Source organism: Anser brachyrhynchus (assembly GCF_964034855.1).
Source record: "Anser brachyrhynchus genome assembly, chromosome: Z".
In the NCBI taxonomy this organism is placed as follows: domain Eukaryota; kingdom Metazoa; phylum Chordata; class Aves; order Anseriformes; family Anatidae; genus Anser; species Anser brachyrhynchus.
The window spans coordinates 63,302,381-63,323,346 of NC_137697.1; the positions used below are offsets into that span (position 1 = coordinate 63,302,381).

A 20,966-nucleotide genomic window follows, 5' to 3' on the forward strand; every position below is an offset into this window, starting at 1 on the left:
TCTCCCAAAGTGTTGCACAGATTATTCTAATGTGGGAAGATAATGACTGGGGACTCACTCAGCCACTGCAAGGTGTCTCTGCATGGCTGCAGTACACCAGCTCTTCACAAATGCACCTAATGGGATGCTGCTCCTACAACCGCTTGGCTCCACACAGTTGGTAGAGTAGCAAATCTGTTCAGTGTGGGGCTCAGCACAGTGGCTGGATTCAAACTTCATGCAAGCCAGCTAAAGGAGTCCACTGCTTGCAGTGAAAGAGGTCCGAGTGCTCTTCCCCGACACTGCCCAAGTGTCCCACTAATGTCAACACATTTTGTGATTAGGAAGAAAGGGCAGAGATAATATTTTCATGACAGCTCAAGTTAAATCTCTGCTAGACAGGAGAATCTCTGCTAGAGAGGAGTGTCTAAAGAGGAGTTGGAGTAGGTGGGAGAACTTCTCTGTCGCTTGTGTGATTTTTTTGGAAATTGCACAGCTCCATGGAGACCTCACCAACCATCCCTTACTGAACAGAGCCTGGAAAACCCATGGTGCTCTATCAATGCAACTGCCAAAAAGCAGCCAGTGAGACAATATGTTTCCATTAGTAAGGGCAATTCCTTTCCCCAGGCCACTGTGAATAATCCACAGTTTTTAGCTAGTCCAGGCAAAAGAGAAAAGGTTTTGTCTGTGATTTCAGGAAATCTGACAGAATGAAGAACTGAGATTGGTATTAAAATTCCATGAAAACGGCCTAACGTGACTTGGTGGGAGAGAAATATGAGTGTGGTTTACCAGGTTGAGTACAGAGAGGAAAAGGGAACAAGTTGTCAGGTAGAAGAAAGGAGGGTGGTATTTTTAAGCTGTGGAGACACATGAGGTTTTGCAGACTGATTCTAGCAAGCTAAGAGCAGAAGGAGCAACAAGGGAACAGAGGGCAGCAGAGTCAGCTTAAGTTCTAGCAGAAGGCTAAGCGTGTGGTTACAGTGTGTGATTTAAGCAAGGAAATTAACAGGCTTGGAAATTAAATACAGTGGATGAAAGAAAGAAGACAATCCTGTAAAAGAATCTAAATAGAAACTTCTGGCAACTGATGCCACAGCCAATACCAATGTATGGAAAATAGGATTTTTTAATGCTTTCTGCTTCTTGCAGAACTTTCATAATATAAAAATCTGGTCTGTATTTTTCAAAACCCTAAATATAGGGGACAAAAAATATTCACTGTCAGAGAGCTCTTTTTGATTAATGAAGAAATGCAAGTGTAAAATAAACTGTTCAGTATTGCGGAAATATTTATGAAGTATATGTGAAGCGCACAGCAAGGGCTCAATCCAGATCTGCTTACAATTCAAACCCACAACAAAGTCAGTGGAAGTTCTGAACACCTCAAAACGCATGTAGTGATTGAGCATAATGCAGTGATTGAATGTCAGCATTTGGTACTGGTGGACGGGTATTTCCCACAAACCCAGGCTGCACTCTGTCTCTGTTCTCATTTCCTGACAGAGACAGAAGTAGTAGGATGAGATGGTCTGGGGCCTCTTTGTAGATACGGGATTAGGGGTCTTGGCAAATCAAGGTCCATTCATCTGGCTTACCCCCCTGACACATGGTTGGGTACCCAGAAATTATTTGTACTAGTTCAGTTCCCCTAATTGCTTTCAGATCTAGCTTAAGTTAACTAAAATTTATCTGTCCCCAGCAATTATTCTCTTTGGTGCAGAACTCTCTTCTGTTTTAGATTTTCAGGGAAAAGAAAGAAAATATATATTCTCAGTTCCTTTGGTTAGAAAATTATCCTAAGTTTACATTCAGCTTAAGCTGACTGAGAGCAAAGGAGAAACTTTTCCTCGATACAGATGAATGTATTCCCTTGTAACCCAACGACTAGAAATTGAACAGGCACGTGTGTAGTTTTAGATCCCAAATCAAATGCCGAACCCAAACCAATTTCTCAGGGTCCTTTCATTATCTGGAAATAAAAGGCAGAGAAGCAGCTGTCGCAAACAAGCGATTATTTTAATTCTAATGCCACGCTTTGCGGTCCGAGTTGCGTCTGCCTTTTCACTTATCTGGTTCGAAAAAAAAAGGGGGGGGGGGTGGGGGGGGGGAGAAGAAGAAAAAGCATAAATCACGTTAAGGCAATCCCGCTTGTACGCGAGGCTCTCCCCGCCGCAATCCGGAGGTCGGGGCCGCTGTTTCAGCCCTTCGGGCTTCCACGGGACCGCCCCGCTTCCGCCGGCCCCGGGGCCACGGCGTCGGGAGGCTGCCGCGGGGGGCGCGGAACGATCGCGGCGCAGGGAGGCGGTGGCGGAGATCGGGCGGGGAGGAGGCGGGGCCGGGCGGGACGCTCCCGCCCTGCGCGATCCAGTCCGGGCTTTGTCTCCGCCTCCGCCGGCGGAGCCGCGTCCCAGGGGCAGGGAGTGGGGGGCCGGGAGCGGGAGCTGGGAGCAGGAGCCGGAGCCGGAGCCAGCCGGAGCCGGAGCCGGGCGGAGCAGCGCAGCGCAGCGGCAGGCAGCCGGCGCCCCCAGCCCCATGCCCGGCAGCTCGGGGCTAGGAGCCACCGCGGTTTCCTGGCGGGCGCCGCCGGCCCCGGAGTTTTGCTGAAGCAGCCTTCGCGCTGGGGAGCGCTTTTGGTAGAAAGGGAGCAGGACGAGACCCCGAAATGACTTACCTCCCGCGGCACGGCTGAAGGGGACTTGCTGGAGTGGAACCGTAGTGGAATTTGGGTTTGGAGAGGAGTTGCTAACGCTTTTTTTTTTATTATTTTTTTCCCCGTTCTCTCCCCTCTTTTCGCCCATCATTGGAAATGAACAAATCGCATTTGCAATTCAGAAAGTAGAAATACTAAATACTCCGCCCGTCCCCCGCGAAGCACACAGGTAGTAATGACAAAGGATTGCAAAGGAGAGAGTGGCTCCAGTTTCCCAGAGAGATCCCCTTAAATGGATTACTAAATGGGACACTACATCAGCTAGTTCTGTCCTCTAGCTGCCTAGATACATGCACCAACAAGGTACAGTACTCCCCTGTCCGCGTCCGTATCCGACGTTTTGGGGTCGCGGGGAGAGGCAGGCTCAGGGCTCGCCCCAGCAGCGGTGCGGGGTGCGAGGCCGGCGGCTGCCTTCTGCCTCGGCAGCGATCGCGGCACCGAGGGGGGAAGGAGGAGAAGGAGGAGGACGAGAGCCGCCTGCAAGTGCACACGCTGCGCTCGCCGATGCCACTTTCCAGGCATCTCGTGGCTTCGCCTTTTTTTTTTTTTTTTTTTTTTCTCCTCTTCCCCCACCCTCCCAGCCCGGCTGCTTACCATGCTAGCGTCCCTCCCTGCCCCGCTGGCACGGCTTGCATGCGCGGTGCTCTGGCTCCCCTCCTCATCCCCCGGCTGCCCAGCCCCGAGCCCTGCTCGCCGGCCGGGGAGCCGGGGGAGGGCCGGGGGGCGGTGGGCTCTTTGTTAGAGGCACGGTGCGGGAGCTCCGCGCAGAGGCGTGACCCCGCGCTCGTCTCATCGGTGCGGGGTAGTTGGGCTGCGGCGGCGTGCCTCGGTTTTGTTCATTATGAGCGTTCTTAATTGTCGGGCTAGGGCTGCGTGCTGGGGTGGGGGGAAGAGGCCGGCAACCGAGGAAACTTCGCTTTTCCCCCGGTGCTGCCGGGGGCTTTGTTCGCGAGCACGGGCTGAGGCCGCGGGCTCCCCTCGCCGCCGGCCTCCATCCCCCAGCCTCTATGCCCCGGCCCCCTCCGCCGCCGGCAGGGGCTGCCCGGCCGCCGCTCGGGGGAGAAGGGTGGCTCCGGGGCAGGGTCCATCCCCACCCCCTTCCCCGGGGCGCTGCCAGCATCCCCCTCCTTCTCCTCTACCCCGCGGGCTGAAGTCTCTCTGCCAACCGCTCCTCCGCGGGGCAAGCCCCGTTCCACGCCCTCCGCCCTTCCCCTGCCGTTCCTTGGTCTTCTGGCCGGCTGTGCCCCCCGGGGGGAGAGCCGGGGAGCAGCGGAGAAAGTTTTTCTAAGGGGGAAGGAAGCACCGGGACGGCTGGCACAAAGGAGCTGCCGCCCGGCCGGGGGGGGTGCACCGCGCATCACCCCCGCTAGGGACCCGCCGGTGCCGAGGTGGGCGACGAGGGGTGGGCTTCGCCCCCCGCCCCGTCCACGCGAAGGCAGGGCTCAGCTCCCGGCTGACAGCGAGGCTCGGTGGGAGCCCGCAAATCCCCCCCTCTTTGGGCGCCGCCGCCGCTGCTGCTGTCGGGGGGCATCCCTCGGGGGGGCGGCGGAGGGTCAGCGCCGCCCCGGTGTCCGCCGACGGGGTGGGCGGTGGAAAGTTTGCGTCTCCTCTACGCGTGGAGAAAGTACCTGCTCCTTGCGAGGGCTCGGCCGTCCCACCGCCCCTTCCTGCTCCAGGGAGGCGTTTCCCGGGGGTGGCTCCGGGCGGCGAGCGGGAGGGGGGCTGGCGGGGAAGCGGGGCTGAGCCTGGAGCCCGGTCAGCTGCAGCGGAGATGCTCTTCTGCCCGCCGCCGCCGAGTCGGTCCTGCCTGGCTCTTCCCGGGGTGAGTCGCGAGGCGGCAGCCGCTGGGTTTTCCTCGGGAGGGCGGCTCTGCCTTCCCTAACCTTGGCCGCTTCGTCGGAGGGAGGTTTGTTCTCCTTTTCCTCTCCGGAGCTAATCGCTGCTTTCGAAGTTTGTAAATCAGCGCGCTTCCGCCAGCGCCTTTGCAGCACGGGTCTTTAGTTGCCGTAGTCGGATTTTTTATTTTTATTTTATTTATTTCACTAATAGACCTGCAGAGGTAAAGGCTGTAGTCAGCTCTGCAATAAATTTTAAAAGGCGCTGATTCCTGACTCCGCAAGGTGAACGCTTGATCCTACAAAGGGGCACACGCGGATTGCAGGTGTTGTAAATAATGAATCTCCACAACCATTTTCTGTCACAGGGCTGCGTGCAGTAGCTCATCATTTGACACAGATTTGGCTAACTTTTGCTTAGCGTCCTCCAGCACCCGTATTAATTATTAAGCTAACCTCAAAAATAGTGGGGAAAACCATGCCTCCAGCTACTCTGTCTTTGCAAAAATTATTTCAGTGACTGTGTTTGGTTTACATTCATTTAACGTGTATGTAATTCAGTGAGGTATTCTTGTGCCAGTAAGCTTTACTTGGCGGGTAAATCTTTTGGCATCAACGACCAGCAGAGTCAAGCTCTTTTAATTGCAGAACTCGTGGAGGTTTTGAGGAGTCAGTGGCACCTCTCTGACAGTAAGATTTATACAACTGTTATCACGTTCGGGGCTTCTTTTGCTATTTGTTTTTAGACAAGAAAAACAAAATGATCTTGCTCTGGTTAACTTCTGTGGTGTTTTTTTTTTTTTTTTTTTTTCCTTGTTTAATGAGACTAATCTAGTGTATTGTGAAGAAAATTGGGTCTGCTCCAGCAAACCCTTTTCTTCACGGAATTGCTTCATACGTGTTTGAAAGGAAATACTAGCTTCAGTAAGATCGGGAAGGTTCGTCACTCTTGGAAAAGTACGGTTGCCAAAGCACTTCACTGTCTAGGGTATAATTTTGTCTAAAAGGATCCTGTTTTTAATGCAGTAGCTTCTCGTAAGATATATTCCAAAGAGAAAATATGCTAACTCTCTTTAAAGCCAAACAATTTCCTATGCATGAAAATGTTGATCACAGTTCACCACTACTCTTCACTGCAGAAAATCTCTGGCTTTCATGCAAGTTTAGCTCAGGAGCAGAATGCCCAGATGAGGTTTCTGTGTGAATGCAAAATGAATTTTAAAATAGTAATTAATACCATAAAGTATAATTGCTACATTTGCTCTTCCTGTAGTAGGAATCAAATGCTTGAAGCGCGGTTGAGTATTCTGAAGGAAAATGAATTGTATGGTCACAGATGTTCTGTGTATTCTCAATTAGTCTAAAACTATTATTCTTACTTCTAATGGCAAAACCAGCCTTATCAAATAAGCTTGTACCTCTTGAACCAAAAAACTGTTGGGCAGTAACATCTATGAGAAACAAGACTGACTAACATCTTCAGCTACTTGAAGCTGGAAGTGAATATTAGCCTTAGTCCCCTCTTTAATGTCTGTAAATTGAGGAGCGCAGTTTCTGCTGTTTGAGACTGAAAAAAAGAGGTAGTTAGGTCAGGTTAAGGATGCGGAATTGCCCTCACTTTTTTTTTTTTTTGGGGGGGGGGGGCAGGGGAAAGGTTGGTGGGGGGAAGAAGAAAAAGGGAAAGATCAAATTAATGACCTGTGATAAATCCAGAATAGAACTGTTTGCATTAAAAAGGAAGTAGGTGATTGTGAACCTGCTTGTGCATGTTTTGTGAAGGGAAGGGGAAATTTGTCATCTTGTTTTGAAGAGCCATACATAAATACACATGAAAAGAGTTCACATGGTTTACAGCAGGGGAGACATAAAATGTTTTCAGATTAAATTGACCTGAGCTAATATATGCCTCACATCCAACTTGTTTGCAAGAACACATTGTTATACTTCCCAAACAAATGCTTTGTGTATAGTATCTGATTCCCATGCACTATACCAGAGTGCTGAAAACAAACAACAGCGTAAATTCTGGAAAATAATATTCTACGCTATTAGGCAGAGCGTATGCTAGAGAAAAGTTGAACCATACTAAAACAGAAGTTTTTGCTGACCTAATTTGATACAGTTGCTGCAGTATTTTACCTACTACTATTCATTTATTAAGGAGGTAAATCTTTAGTCCTTGTCCTTACCAGTCTTGCTTGCCCAAGTAAGCTTTACTTACACAGCTAAGCCTTGCTTGCCTGAGTAATTGGATGAGAATAAATATTACTCAGGGCCATATTTTCATGTTTTGGTTTCTCCTGTTCTCTGGTGGGAATCGGTACTTGATGAGGACCTGAAACTGTGGTCCGAGTCCATTTGCTCTGGATCGACCTTCAGCGTTAAGTCAGACCTAGGTCCGCGTCTTCTGAAGCAAGCAGCATTTGACTCAGACCTACAACAAATTGTGACAAACTTTGCCTTGACAGGGAAACAGAAGAAAGAGAAGAAGAAGCGACGTTTTCTGCTGGTGACCGCTTCAGTATTTTATCAGCATTAATTCTGTTGTTCAGGACTACCCTGTGATGGGTGAGCAATACACAGAGATCATGTTGGTAATAAGATATAGCCAGTATTGGAGTCCAGCTCCAAAAACATACAGCAGCCAGGAACAGTGTTTAAAGTCAGAAACAAGCAGCTGAGGGGAAACTCAGGGCCTAAGCATAAAACCTCTCCATAGGAATATTTTTATTTTGGGCCTGTTGCATCAGTCACTTGAGTAAGGAATAGTTTAGATGTGTGTAGGGCCTCTGAAAGCAGAAGTGAACCTCCCCAGTTCAAGTGCAAACCTGGCAGACCAGAGTTTTTATGCCTTTATTTTCTTTATCTGCTGTCTTCTGAGATGACTAAGCCATTAATTCTGGCTGTGGAAATAACTGAATATTTATGTTTATCCGTGTTAAGGGATCTTTAATTGTCCACAGCAAATAAGGCTTTGGTTTTGGGTCTTGACTACAACATGGCAAGTATGGCAGCAAAGCTCAAAGACACTGCTTTAGGATTTAAAGGGAAGAGTGCCACCTACTGTGTCATAATTATACATATTGCATGTCCTGCATGTCTTCTGGAGTTCCCAAGCTGCTCACTTGGCTATCCTATTTTAGAAGCTGGGAGATACGAAAGGATTCAAAATTCCACATGATACGGGAATGAAGGAAAAAAACAGAGTAGAGGTGTGCACCAGGATATTCAGAAAGTATTAGGAATGGCTTATTAAAAGATATACATAGGTGTATTTGCTGTTTTTGTCACTTCAGACTTGCAAAAGCTGCTAACAGTTAGTAGTGGGGCCACAGGAAATAGGAAATGGGATGAGAGATCTATGCCTGCCCTTATAAAATAATCATATTATCAGCTTTCATGCACTAGACAAAGGTATATGAGGCTGCCAGACTTGTCCTCTGAAGCCTAAAGTTTAGCTCTACTATAGGTTAAAAAAGGCACTTAAAAAAAAAAAAAAAGGCTTCAAAAAAGGAAGGAGAAAATGAGGGGAAAAAAACCATGAATTAGCTCATAATTCACTGGCAAAAACCTCCTGGTAGTTAACTCTTTCCCAGTGTGGAACTGCCGTTATTTATCAGCAATAAGGAGTGGTATAGTATACTCTGTGAATATAGAGACGTTTCTGTATGGAAGGAATTTTTCCCCAGTCCCCAAAGTGTTTCCGTAGTGGCTGAAATAGAGATGTAAAATGAAGTAGATAAACCAGCTATTAACAGAACTGCCAGTTGCTGTATCTCTAGAGTGAAGACATATGGTAATTCACTGCATTCAGTGATGACCTTTCCTTTAAAAGTACTGTTAATAATAGGCATTTCTATACAGAGTATTTATAACAGATACTTGAAACTCACATGTCATGGACTACCCAATGCCATTTTTAATTTAATTTTTTTTTTAGCTACTGACAGAACTGCTAATGAGGAACTTTTCACAGAAATACACTTTTACAACATTCATGCCATGCTGAAGAGTTTCTGGGGGCAGATGCACAGTATTGCATGTGTGCTGTCTTCCACACAGGAAGCCTTTAGCTCCTTCTCCCACACACTTTGTAGGTAAAGTTGTGCCATGGCTGTAGGGTCAGTGATAAGGGCTGAGAAAGCATTCCTGTGCTTCTACTATCTCTGTAACCAATCACCTTTAGTGAAATCTTAATGTTTATAAAAGTGGAAAGAAATTAAGAATAACTCTACTGCATCATTTCACCTTAGTCTGAAACCATCTAGTGGATGGGGACTGTAATGGTGGTATTTCTACTGGAGATAAGAGTGGAAGTTTGATTATGCGCTTAAAAAAGGTATTTCTAACCTCTCATCAATTTTGCAATGACCCTGACAGACTCATGGGGCCTTCAAGTAATGAAAATGCATAGAGTATATAATAGATATGGTAGGATGTTCCAGTTCAGCAGATGGAAAAAGTACTCTCTTACATGAATCCCCAACACAATGGGAAAAATCTGTGTCCAAATATATTCCTGACTGCAGCAAACATTATTTCTACTTTCTTATCTCCAGCTGCTCAGCTTCATTCAGGTGTTCTATATATTGGGTATTTTTACATAAGGCTTTCATACTCAGATGGGAAATTTGCTGTGTTGGTTCCTTCACCATTGTTAGTGAACATTTATCCATTACTTGCACTTGCACTCGAGGCAGACGTTCATTGAAATGTTAATGAGAATTTGAACAGTTTCCAGTTCTGTAGAATATTTTCTTTTAGAAGAAAAATAATGCTGTTTTGTTGATGCCTTTCAAAATTTACTTTTTATTGGTAGATTGAGGTGGATTCTATGCTAATTCCTTTTGCATTCCTGAATTATGGCCTAGCTAGGCACTGTCGCTGGGATCTTCATCTATTAATCATGGGAGCTGCTTTCTTATTCGGTTGCCATAGTTTCAGTGCCTCAGATAGTGTTGGGGTGCCTTGGGAAAGGCTTGAGATATACTCGGACTTGCAAGCCTTGCAGTTATTTTGGCAGTGGTAGCGCACTGAAGGAACAGAGAACAGCATCCAGCATTATTCAGAGTTGGATTAAAAGAGGAAACTTCTGGATATGTCTCTCTGGACCTTGTTATGTGAACATCCAGCTGATATTTACTCCCAAGATTTGCTTTTTGTTTTGTCTTGCTGGTCAAATTGTACACTTCAGAGACTAATGGCTACCTTTATCCACTGCAAGAGTAAGAAAGGCTTTTCATTAGTTCTGCTGATAAATGGTTGGGTAAATTAGGGGATTTAGGGTTTCCTAAGCAATCCAGGTAATTTGTTTTATATTCTTTTTAACCTACCTACATAAAACATGACATCATGTTTGAGACTGAATTAATGTTTACTGTTTCCATTGTTACCTTAAATTTAATAAAATAACAATAAGTACCCTTCTGTTAGCTGCAGAACAGCTTGAATTACAAAGTAGCAAGAGGGAAATAAACTTTTGCCAGAACTAGTGTTCTTTCAGCACTGTGTTGACATTGGCAGTATTTTTTTGAATTATGTTTCAATATCTGTTCACTAATTCAGCATTAAAACATGAATACTTTTGGAAATGCAGAGCTGTTAGTAGTCAGGAATAGCTTTTCTTGACAAATGAGAGAAGGGGTAAAGTAGTAAATAGATCTAGCAAAAAAAAAAAAAAAAAGTAGCTGGAAGACCATGACTTTGTCATGTAGTGTTGGAAGGTTTTGTTGTTGTTGTTTTGTTTTACCTGCTACGTATTATATAAAATAATGCACAAACGTCTTTCACTAAGCAAATCATGGCCCTTTTTCCATAAAGCAAAAAAATTTCATCATTTCCATGTGAGCAGGAATAAGCCACGTGGTTTAGCAGAAATTTAAATCCCATTTCTCCTGCGCTTTACATTACAGGGTCTCCAGAATTAAGTGATTTCCTGCTAGTTTTAATAAAGCAATTTGGTTCTTGCACAGATAAGCTTGATAGGTATTTTCTGTTCAGAAAAAAAAAAAAAAAAAGCCTTGAAAATTCACATCAAGCAAAGAATCATGGTAAAAGCTGTGCAGTTTAGCTTAAGGAATTCAGTATAATTGGAACTAATCTGGAAAATTAGCCAACTTTTAAACTTTCAAATGGTTAGTTTGCATTCAAAGATGAGTTTTAAAGCTTCAGTCTGGTACTTTACTACCGATTCTTGTCAATTTTTCAAGTGAGATCAACAAGCAGATTGAGAACATGTGCTTATTATTTGTAATCCACCCTCAGGACTTCTACCAACTGAACAGATTTTAAGTCCAAAACTTTCACGTGAATTTTAAAGATGATAAAGCTTTGTTTGCTGGTGGATGCACAGAAAATCTGTATTTGCAGTTTCATACTCTCAAATAGTATGCAAGTTCCTGTTTTATAGTCTGTTTTTTGCATACTCTGTATGCATATTGTATATACATATTGTATATGCATATTGTATATGCATATTTTACATGAATTGAATCCCAAACTATTCTACTGGTAAACCCACAATGCGCACGTATATAGCAGACTGTCAGTCTGATAGAGCGAAGTAATTTGGTCATTTTGTAGTTGTGTTTAGAAGGGATCTGGTGATTGCATTAAAACAAACAAACAAAAACTTAGTATTGAAAAACATCAGAGGTCAAAGACTGTAGAGGTACAAATTCAGTTGGTTTGTTTATTGTTGTTTTTTTCCCCTCAAAATTTACTGTACTCCATTTAGTTTCACGTTAGGCATAGAATCACTCTGTATAGAAATGTATTTAAGCAGTTCTCTTAAGGTTCATTTGTACTTTCTTTAACATTAAGTGAAGATTTTTATTGATTATTATTTTTTTTTATTCCCAAGATATTTAGATATGAGTGATAAGTGATTGTGTACTCAGTATAGAGGCCTAGTCTCATTCCTGTTGAAGAGCAGAGTTTCTACTGAACACCTCAGCAGCAAACCCTTGCTTCACTTACAGTTCAATGTAGTCCTGTCAGTTTTATTTACAGTTGTTAGTAAGAGTTATTCTACATCCCCAAGCAGCTAAATTTTAGTAGCAATATACTGGTCTCATCAAGGAAAGAAAATAATCATTACTGGAAAAGTAGGTATTTATCATATCTGTAGGTTTTTTAGCAACTTTAATCAGTTTCCCTTGCAAGTCTTGCATATGTTGAATAGCATCTTAATGCCTGAGCATTCCTGAAAGACTAGGACTCATCTTGGGCTGGATGTTTTTGAAGGGATGGGAGAAAGGAAAGTCTCCCTAGTTCATCCTCTGGGCTGCCCAGTACCTGGCCCAACACGCAGGGTACAGCTCGGTGTCCATCGTCTGTTGGCAGCACAGAGGTTGAGTCCCGTGGGATTATCTGTCTTGAGTAGTAATTCACTAGCATGGCTAAATGCAGCCTGGTATTCGATTCAAAATGCCTTTTTTATTATATAGAGAGCATCGCAGGCTGTTTAACTGCAATTTTGAACCTCAGGTCATAGTCTTTATAGTAATGGCTTTTCATCATAGCTTTTTAATGAAAGAATGGCATAATGCATCAAAATCAACTTTTGAATTTATTTTTTATATGAACTGAGTTTGGTACTATGTGTATAAACTTATATGAGTGTTCAACCTATTCCACTTCTGAGTAACTTGTTCTTATTAATTGCAAATGCTCAGATTTTGCAATTGCAGAGTATTGATCTTAACCATTTTAATGAGAAATGACCTAAGTTAAATTGATTTTAAAAATTTGCTGTCGTCTGTTATAGGGAAGTGAACGTATGACATTTTTTAAGAACTGTGTCCATCCAGTAAGATATTCTTTTCTAGAAATACATTGGGCATAAAATTTTTCTTGGTGGAGAAGGACTAGGGAGGAGAGTCATTTCAGTTTGTGCAAAGAAGAAAAAAAAGCAATTTTCTAGTGATTCTTTGGGATGCATTTTCTTTTCTCACCTGCTAAAATTACTTTTGAATTTAAATAGGAAAGTGTTTTTCTTTACAAAGAAATTTAGGGTTGAATCCTTAAAGAGCTGTCGTGGGAAGAGGAAAGATTTTTGCATGAGCTACTATACTTTTTCATTTTTATCTGCAAGTTGTTTCCTTTTAATTCCGTTGTAGGGAAGTTCAGCATGTTCAGATACACTGATTAATTCCGTCACGAGACGTGTATGTTGTAGGGTGGTGTCTTCTTTTTTGCTTTATCCTGTTCTAAGCATAAGACCTAGAGATACTGCCAGAACACTTCCTTTCCCAAGATTAAAAAAATAATAATAAATCCTGTTCCTGTTCAACAGCATGTGTAGTCCAAAAGGCGTATTTAGCCAACTTGGAGCTAAGAGCCTGAAGGTGTGAGATGAAGGCTAGTGACTGACTGGCTGAATGTGAGAATAATGCAGTTTTGATTTGTCAGAACATTTTTCTTAGTGTACGACATGAGAGTATTAAAGAATCTACCAGTAGGAAAAAAAAAAAAAAAAGAAAAAAAAACACCACTGAAAAGCAGTGTCTAATAGAATAAGTTCTCTCACATATGAATTCCAATTCCTTTTCATCTCACCTTTTATATTTTTGGCCAATTGTTTTAATTTGTGTTCATCTGTACTTATGTCATAAACTATCATATGTAGCTGAAATCCTGGAGGTGACATCATTTGCAAAAAACACAAATAGCACCCAGCTCAAGTGTTTGAGTGAGAGTAGCAGTTCAGCCTGGACTTTTCTGGTAACGCGTTGCTGTAACTAAAAGCTGGTGATATACAGAGAAGGGTGGAAAATATGGACTGTGTAATGACTGCTAATGTCAGAGAAGGTATCTATAAGAATGCTTGCATTGATTTACCTTGAATAGCAAATCAGTTCTTCAGACTTCTTTTTTTCGTAAATGGTCAGCAATCAGTTTTAGTTTAAAACAGATGAAAGAATTCATTGTTGTCACAGTCAAAGAACTTTTCAAAACATGGAATACCTACACAGATGCACAAACTGCTGTAGATATTTTTTTTTTTAGGAGAACTAATCCTGACCTCCTCCTTTGTGTTGTGCTACCAAAAGATGAATATTTGGATTTCCTGCTGTAAAACTCTGTACAAACAAATCACCTTAGCTTACATGAGTATGTCATCAAAAGCAATTATATTACTTGCATAAGTAAGTGTAGAGGGGCTGGGCCAAGGCACAAAAATATGGGTTACCAGGACCTGACTTTTGATCTCTTAACATCAAACAGAAAAATGAGGTCACAGTTTTGCTTCAGACTCTGTCTGTATTTATGTCACCAGGAACTGGACTTGTCTAGAAAGGCTATGCTCTAACTCATTCATATTAGTGACATAACTCTTGTTGACTTAAGTAGTTGTTAATTCCAGAAATTTAAATTTTTGGAAAGAAATGACCTCATGATCCTGCTAATTTTAAAACCATCAGGGAGACATGGTTCTGCAGAATATAATGGCATCTATATGTTGAATTGATATTTTAGCTTTAAAGAGTCTAGTACTGGAAATTTTTTTCAGAAATAAAACACCAGAGAACATAAGTTGCCAGGCTGTAATGTTGCTTAACAGCTGTGTTGTCTTCCTCTAGACAACCATCCTGTGATTGCCTGCTGTAACAACTGTCTGCCTTATAAAAAAAAAAAAGGCTTGTGGAAGAATGAACAAAATCCTTTTACACAAAGAGGAGTAAGTCTTAAAGATTTCAGTGGGTAGAATTTACTTAGAGAGAATCCACTCCATTTTCCTTAGAGTGCATGTCTAAACCTGGAAGCGGGCAAATAACTTTTCTTGCTGTTATATGGTGGCCTTAGACATTGCTCTAAGTTTCCAGAGGAAAAGACCTTTCACCTTTTGACACATTTTCTAAATCCAGGGGCAAAGCTGTAACTAATAGCATACTGTCTAAAGAAACAGAAGCAGGGATTGGCCACATGTTTTTATGCTGAAAGTGAGGAATGCTTGTCTTTTAAAGTTTTCCTACAGCTTGTTCAACAGGACTATCTACATGGTGAAAACTGGCAGGAAAATACACTGTGCTTTTTACTTTGCATGTAGCCTGCCCTCTTGTGTTTTAAAATCTCAGTGCAGGCACTTCAGGCGTCCAGACAATAACTAGGGTAGTGAAAAACATTGAATAACAGGAAATGACGGACACAAGACATGCTCTTCAAAGGCAATGAATTTTTATGTGTGTGTTGTCTTGCTGTTTACAGCGTAAGAAGCAATATAGTTTTCAGCTATAAGAATATGCAGATGCAGAGATATTTGAAAGTGGGTTAGCCAAACTGATATGCAGAAAAGCTCCAGGAGTCAGTTCACAGCCATGGGTAAAGGCCATAATGCACTTGATTAAAACAAGGTGTGCTGCCTACAAGAGGAATTGCTAAAAAGATTCCTTCACAGTTTTCATGTCTCAGCTCTGCTTTTACAGAAAATAAATTCAAGTTTAGTCTCAATGGTTGCACGATTCTGGCTACAGAATCAGTCACGACTGGTAAGAAAATCAAGCTATACGAGTGCAACCAGTTAAACATAAAATAACACAATTTGTGCTGAGCAAAAACTGTGCATATTTGCAAAATGGTGTCCTGGCTAAACATTCACTTGGTCTGTCTTGTGCTTTTGTTGTCTTTCTGCTTAGTTTTTAATAGTCAGAGAAGGGCAACAAAAAGCACTGGTTATGTCAAGACAAATTAGTTGTTTTTTTTTTTTCTGAGAGAGGGAAAGATAGAAAGAGGTTCCATCTCCTTTAAACTCTTTTTTTTTCCTGCTGTTCAAACAGGATGGTAAAGTTTGCTCGAAGCTATTAAATAGTTTCTGGCAGTAGTCCTAGCACTTCCTCTTACTCATATGAAGTATATTTTATGTAGCTTAGAAGGGGATTTATATACTCTCATGTTTAAAGAGCTTCTAGAATTTAGAAATATGTAAGAAGTTTTTGCAAGACGAAGAACAAACTGCAGCAGATGTATGTTGTGCCAGTGTTTAAAAGAATAAAGAAACAGTAGTTTGTGTAATTCTTTGATTCCTAAATTACATTTGAAATGGATAAAAATAGGTTTGATCCAAATATGTAAGGCCATTTTAATTTTAAATTTTCCAATCATTTTTTTAACTTCTTGAGGAAAACTGTGCATGTTTGGATTTAAATTTTTCCTTGGGTCTGTTCCATGTGAACTCAGTCCTTGCTTTAAACCATTTTGTTTCTGTCTTGCCAAGACATAGCATCTTTCAGAATTAATTTGGTTTTAAAAAAAAAAAAAACAAAAAAAATATAAATAAATAAAGGAATATTATTGATCTAGAACAGGTAAAACACAGATTATGGAAGTGATTCCTTTAGTCATCTTGCAATGACTTTTAGCATCAATCCCAAGCACTCAAGTCTTGATAAATATAACTTGGAGGGATTCACGTGTTGTTTTTTTGACTTCAAAGCAGGATACACACAGACGGAATTTTATATGTTTTGGAGTAATTCTGCTCTCACTCGTGTGTGATATGTTGATCACGCAGACAGAAATCAGCAGAAGGGCACTGATGACTGGTCAAGCTCATGTGCTTATTTGGGGCCCGTTGACTTGCCTTGTGGTTTTAACCTTGTGCCACTACTGAATCTGCTCTGCCAGATATGCTCTCCTGGGCTCTGCTCCAGCAGTAGAAGACCATTTAGAAAAGGTGACGTGTTTTCATTCGCATGCTGCAGTTGCTGTATGGTCGGATGATTTACAAAAAAACTCCTTTCCTCTTAGCCACGTTCACACCTTTGCCCAATGCTCAATCCATGCCTCAGTCATGATTTGGTAAGGCTGCAGGTCATTTCCAACCTAAGCGATGCTATGTTTCTATAATTCCAACAAAGCTTTGGGTGGAAAATTGCTGTCGAGCAACTGGCATTGTGTGTAGAAGAAAGGTGTGTGCACAAAGGCAGCCCTAAGCTCTTTGGTCCCGTCTAATCAGGTCTCACTTTTTAAGAGAGACTACAAGCATATAGTTCTTCTCAGTATGCACCACAGACTCTGGCATCTGTCCCAAGTCATCTCAACACCCACTGATCAGCCTGGAAAATAGGGAGGTTGTATGTCGGAGAGGATATTGGATTTTCAGTGGGACCAGTACAAGATAAGAAAGATGAAGAAAGTGTTCTACCATCGAGCCTTCTTTTTGAGAGCCCTCACTCTGCAGGTGCACTGCCATCTCCAGCTCCACCATTCAGGTCTTACAGATTCAAACAAGGAAAGGTGTTTTCTTGCCTGTATGATGCAGTTAGGAAGAACAGAGGAGCCACTTGAATGACAAGGCAATTCATTTAAACTAGCAGATTACTTTTTAAGAAATAGATGGGACACTCCATAAGACATTGTTACACACTTTTGATGGAACCTGTGATTTTCCTAGGAGTATATGCAATATTTCTACTGACATCAATGGATGTGAAACAAGGACACTGACTTTGGCTGTGGCTTTGGCTTAAAAAACTATAGGACATCTTAAAGTCACTACTGTCATTCTCTACTTTGAACTCCATAATACCTCTATATTACAGTGTAAGATATAAATAGATTAAACGTTTGTCTGAACATGCAAGACTAAATGGAAAACTAAGGACAAGAAGTTTCCCCTAACTGCAGAAAAATCCTTACTTTTTATCACTTTAAATGAAATCCCCTTCCTGGACTGAGTGCTTCATACCTAGTGCATATTTTCTGCATTAACTCAGCAGGTTAAAGGATAGGAAGATGTGTTGTCCTGCTGAAGGATATGTTGGAGGAGAATAAGTAATGCAGAATTTATCCACATCAATATTTGTGGTGTCTTTGAAGTGTTAATAATACTTGGAAAAGTTTAAATGTCAAACTCATGCCTGCTCTGCAAGCTTGAGAGAGAGATTGCCAGAAAGCTATGAATAATTTCCAGAAAATTGATTTTTTCCCTGTAGCAAAACAGCTAAGATGGCCCAGGTATCACTATCTTGACTGTGTTTTTTTGACTAATGCTTCACTCAAAATATTTTAATGAAAAGAGAGATGTTTTTGATAGGTTCTTCCCAATCATGTTGGAGTTAAATTTATGGAGGCATATCTGTGTTTTCAGTATGTGTAACCTCTCAAAAACATTATTAATGAAAAGATAACATCATGATTACGTCAACCAGAAACACATAAGCCTGGAGTAGATTTGGCTGTGGAACCATTGTGCTCTTGATTGATCCCAACTACTACGCAAGTTGGGGGACAAATATAGATAAGTAGAGTAAGTTTTATGGAAAAAAATGGCTATGGGAAGCAAGGAATGTAACATAAGCTCAGGACTGAGTGGTGGAAGGTTTGTGGAAACAGAGAAGTTAAGGGAACCAGTATGGGCATATATCTGCACTGGTACACAGGGATAGCAGGGTTGCTGAGGGATGGGGAAGAAGACAGGATGAAAGTGCTTTACTTCATTGAAAACCTGCATTTCTCCATGGAATGCTTCCTTTGTGATAAAAGTCCCTGTCAAGTGTATATAGGAAGCTTACAATGAGTAAAATGGATGGCACAGGAGAGGTGAAATCTACATAGTTTGTCTCTCTGCCTGATTTCTTCACCTTTTGTATAGAACTTGATAGGTGGAGGGGAAAAAAACCCAGATGGGACCCTCCTCTGTCCCTGTACCCTCCTCCTAGTGCTGGGAAATCTCCTATGATGCTTTGGCTTCTCTTACAAGCTGTTGGTAGAGAAAAGAGAAAAGGTTTCCATCATTGCCAAGCCTCTCTAGTGGTGGGCTTCTCTCTCTAGTTGTGGGCCTTTCTGTGAGATTGGTATGTAGCAGTTTTGTTGTAGTCTAACTCTTGGGTAAAGAGGAGGAAGGAGCCCTTACAGTACATGTGTTCTGAGGGAAGTTACTAAGGGCTGTATGAATTCCTTGCTGCTGGACTGATGGTGAGTTTACATGGGTGCAGCACGTGGGAAGGGCATTGGCATTACCCTGTGCAGCTGGCTGGTCGGCTGTGTGAAACAAGTTTGTGGCTTTTGTCCAGTTTCCAGTGATATAATAAAACTTCCTTTAAAACAAAACAAAAGATGGAAAAAAAACTGCACCTGGCACTGTTTGGGAAAATTGTCATTAGCCTCGGCAGGGTAGCAAAAGCCTAGGTGAGCACAGAGGTTCAACTCCTAAAAGTTAGGTTTCGATACATTATACTTTTTTTTTTTAAACAGGTGTTCTGTGTTTTCCAAGAGAGGGCTTTTGTCAGTGCACCAGGAGAGGGGGACGCTGGTGGCTCTGCGGGCAGTAGGCCCCCAGGCCCTGTTTGCCACCTCTGGTGGACCCAAACCTCTTGCAGGACTTGCCTTTGATGCCCAAGATGAACATCATGGTGAGGATCATCACTTTAAGGCATGATGTCGTGCATTTGCTGTAAATGGTGACATGCTCGTATGCCTGTGCAGCCTGTTCTCCAGCTCGAGACCTGGATGGCCGCAGAGGAAAACCCTGCCAAGCGCACAGCTCTGCAGCAAGGCAGGAGCACAGCGTGGCGGCCGGGTAACACCAGGAGGCAGGGCAGTATGTGCGGCTGCTCCGTCTGATTTGTGGTGGATGTGAGCAATCTGGTATTTGTCACAGGTCTTAAAACTAAAACCGAGTGTAAATAAAGAACCCTACTGCGAGTGAGCGAGATTTTTATAGCAGTTTCCAGGAATGAAATCAAACCTAGACTGTGAGGGAAATATTCTCTGCCATATCCAGAGTTTGTGTACAGAACTTTTCAAATAAATGCTTTGTAAAAATGATTTAATTCTGCTGTGATTATGAACCTTCACAAACGTACTGTTTCACATTATTCTTTTAAATAAATTTTATTAGCAACAGCTGTGACTCCTCAATCCCCCGATTTTTTTTCAACAGAAGAGAGTTGAAGAAATACTCAAATTATTTTAAATGAAGATTTTGCTTTTATCTTAAGCTAAAAAGTGCCTGACTGTCCTAGTAATAATCAGACAGATGCACTCCTACTTGGATAGGCTGCAATGAACTGCCTTTAGTTCAGACAAACTGTCTTTTCAATTCCTAGGACATTCTGTGAGTATTGTATGAGTATTGTAAATATTGTATGAGTATTGTAAATGACACTTCTTGGTGGCAGACTGCTTGAACCCAGAAGCAGGCTGCCATTGCTGCACTGTAAATTAAACAACATGCACACGTATATTTTCTATTAGTGTTGGTTTTTGACCCGTATTTGAGTTGGCTTATTTGTAGTGTGGTGCCCTGTGGAAGAAGGCAGTGTTTGAATGCTGAGGAGCAGGTCGTCTTTCCCACCTGCTCCTCCAGCACATAAAAGACAGTCATGGTTCAAGGAGTGGGGATATGCCCTGTGCTGCTGGGTCTGTGGTTTGGTTTTCCAAAACCAAATGGGCTTCCCCAACTCCAGCTCCTCCAACTCCTGCCACTGCTGTACAGCTTCCAGCATGTGTGGCTACAGCCTGCTTCTGCAATTCCTGATGTGAGCAGCGGCTGCAGGCGTAGTGCGCTGCTACACAGCTCCCTGCTAATGAGCTTGTCTGCTAATTAAATAAAAAGACAAAGTTAGCAATGCCTTTGATATTTATTCTCAGTGTGGCCCTTTTGGCTTGTTTAGAGTTTCAGGGTGGTCCTGAGGGAAGAGATTTGGTAAGCAGTTGCTGAGTTTGTTTTATACTTTATCAACATTGAAATAAAGTTTTAAAAATACTGTTTTGTTCTTTCTAAGCCAGCTAATGCAACATAATTAAAAAAAAAAAAAAGTAAAGCTGAACCAAGACCAAACATGCTATTTAGAAGAAGAAGAAAAAAAGTTATCTGAGAAAGTCCTTTTGTGGCATTTGTTAATGCTTTTGTATATGCCACACATGTTCAGTGACATCCATGATGAATGGCAGTCACACATTAAATAGCCACCTTACTTGCGCTTTGTTTCCTAATTCTCCCTCAAGATTACTAACCATTTCAGTCTTCTTAAACAGTTTCAGGCAGCTGCCATTTTCTTACAGGAAGAAAAAAAAAATTAAAAAGCCAGAAAGGTTGTCTTTTCACCCAACAAATGAAGAATTTCCTATCTAGAAGTACATTTGCTAAGGATAAAACCTTTTTTTTTTTTTTTTAGTTGTCTCCTAGTTGTGTGACTTATGTAAGTATTGGAATGGAAAGCATTAATACACCTCATAAATCTAGACTGGGTCATTCTGAGATTTACTATTTAGAATTAGTTATACGTTTTTTTTTTTTTTCTCCCTTCCCTTCTCTATCTACTTCTGAAGATAGATTCTAGCTAGCTACAGCATTAAATTTTGATATTTATAAAAGCATGCAAAGTGGTATGAAGCCATAACACAGTTTAAATGTGAAATGCTACAAGCATTCAGTAATGCTTCTCCTAATCATGGCTTTTCTCTGGAGGTTTGTTTATGACTGTTGCTAA

The 20,966-nt window shown here is 42.2% G+C and overlaps 1 protein-coding gene across 10 annotated transcripts in view; it reads left to right on the plus strand.

The window, feature by feature from the left end:
* Nucleotides 1-568: 568 nt before the first annotated feature.
* The window catches only part of SEMA6A (semaphorin 6A), a 120,001-nt gene continuing 99,603 nt past the window's right edge, over nt 569-20,966 (plus strand). For 2 of the 10 annotated variants that reach the window (XM_080574907.1, XM_080574905.1), the window contains exon 1: nt 573-4,517. The gene's annotated coding sequence lies outside the window, so the exon portion shown is untranslated. Of the gene's footprint in view, nt 4,602-20,966 lie in introns of all 10 variants that reach the window. The other 8 variants (XM_080574904.1, XM_080574901.1, XM_080574903.1 and 5 more) reach the window with 8 other exon arrangements.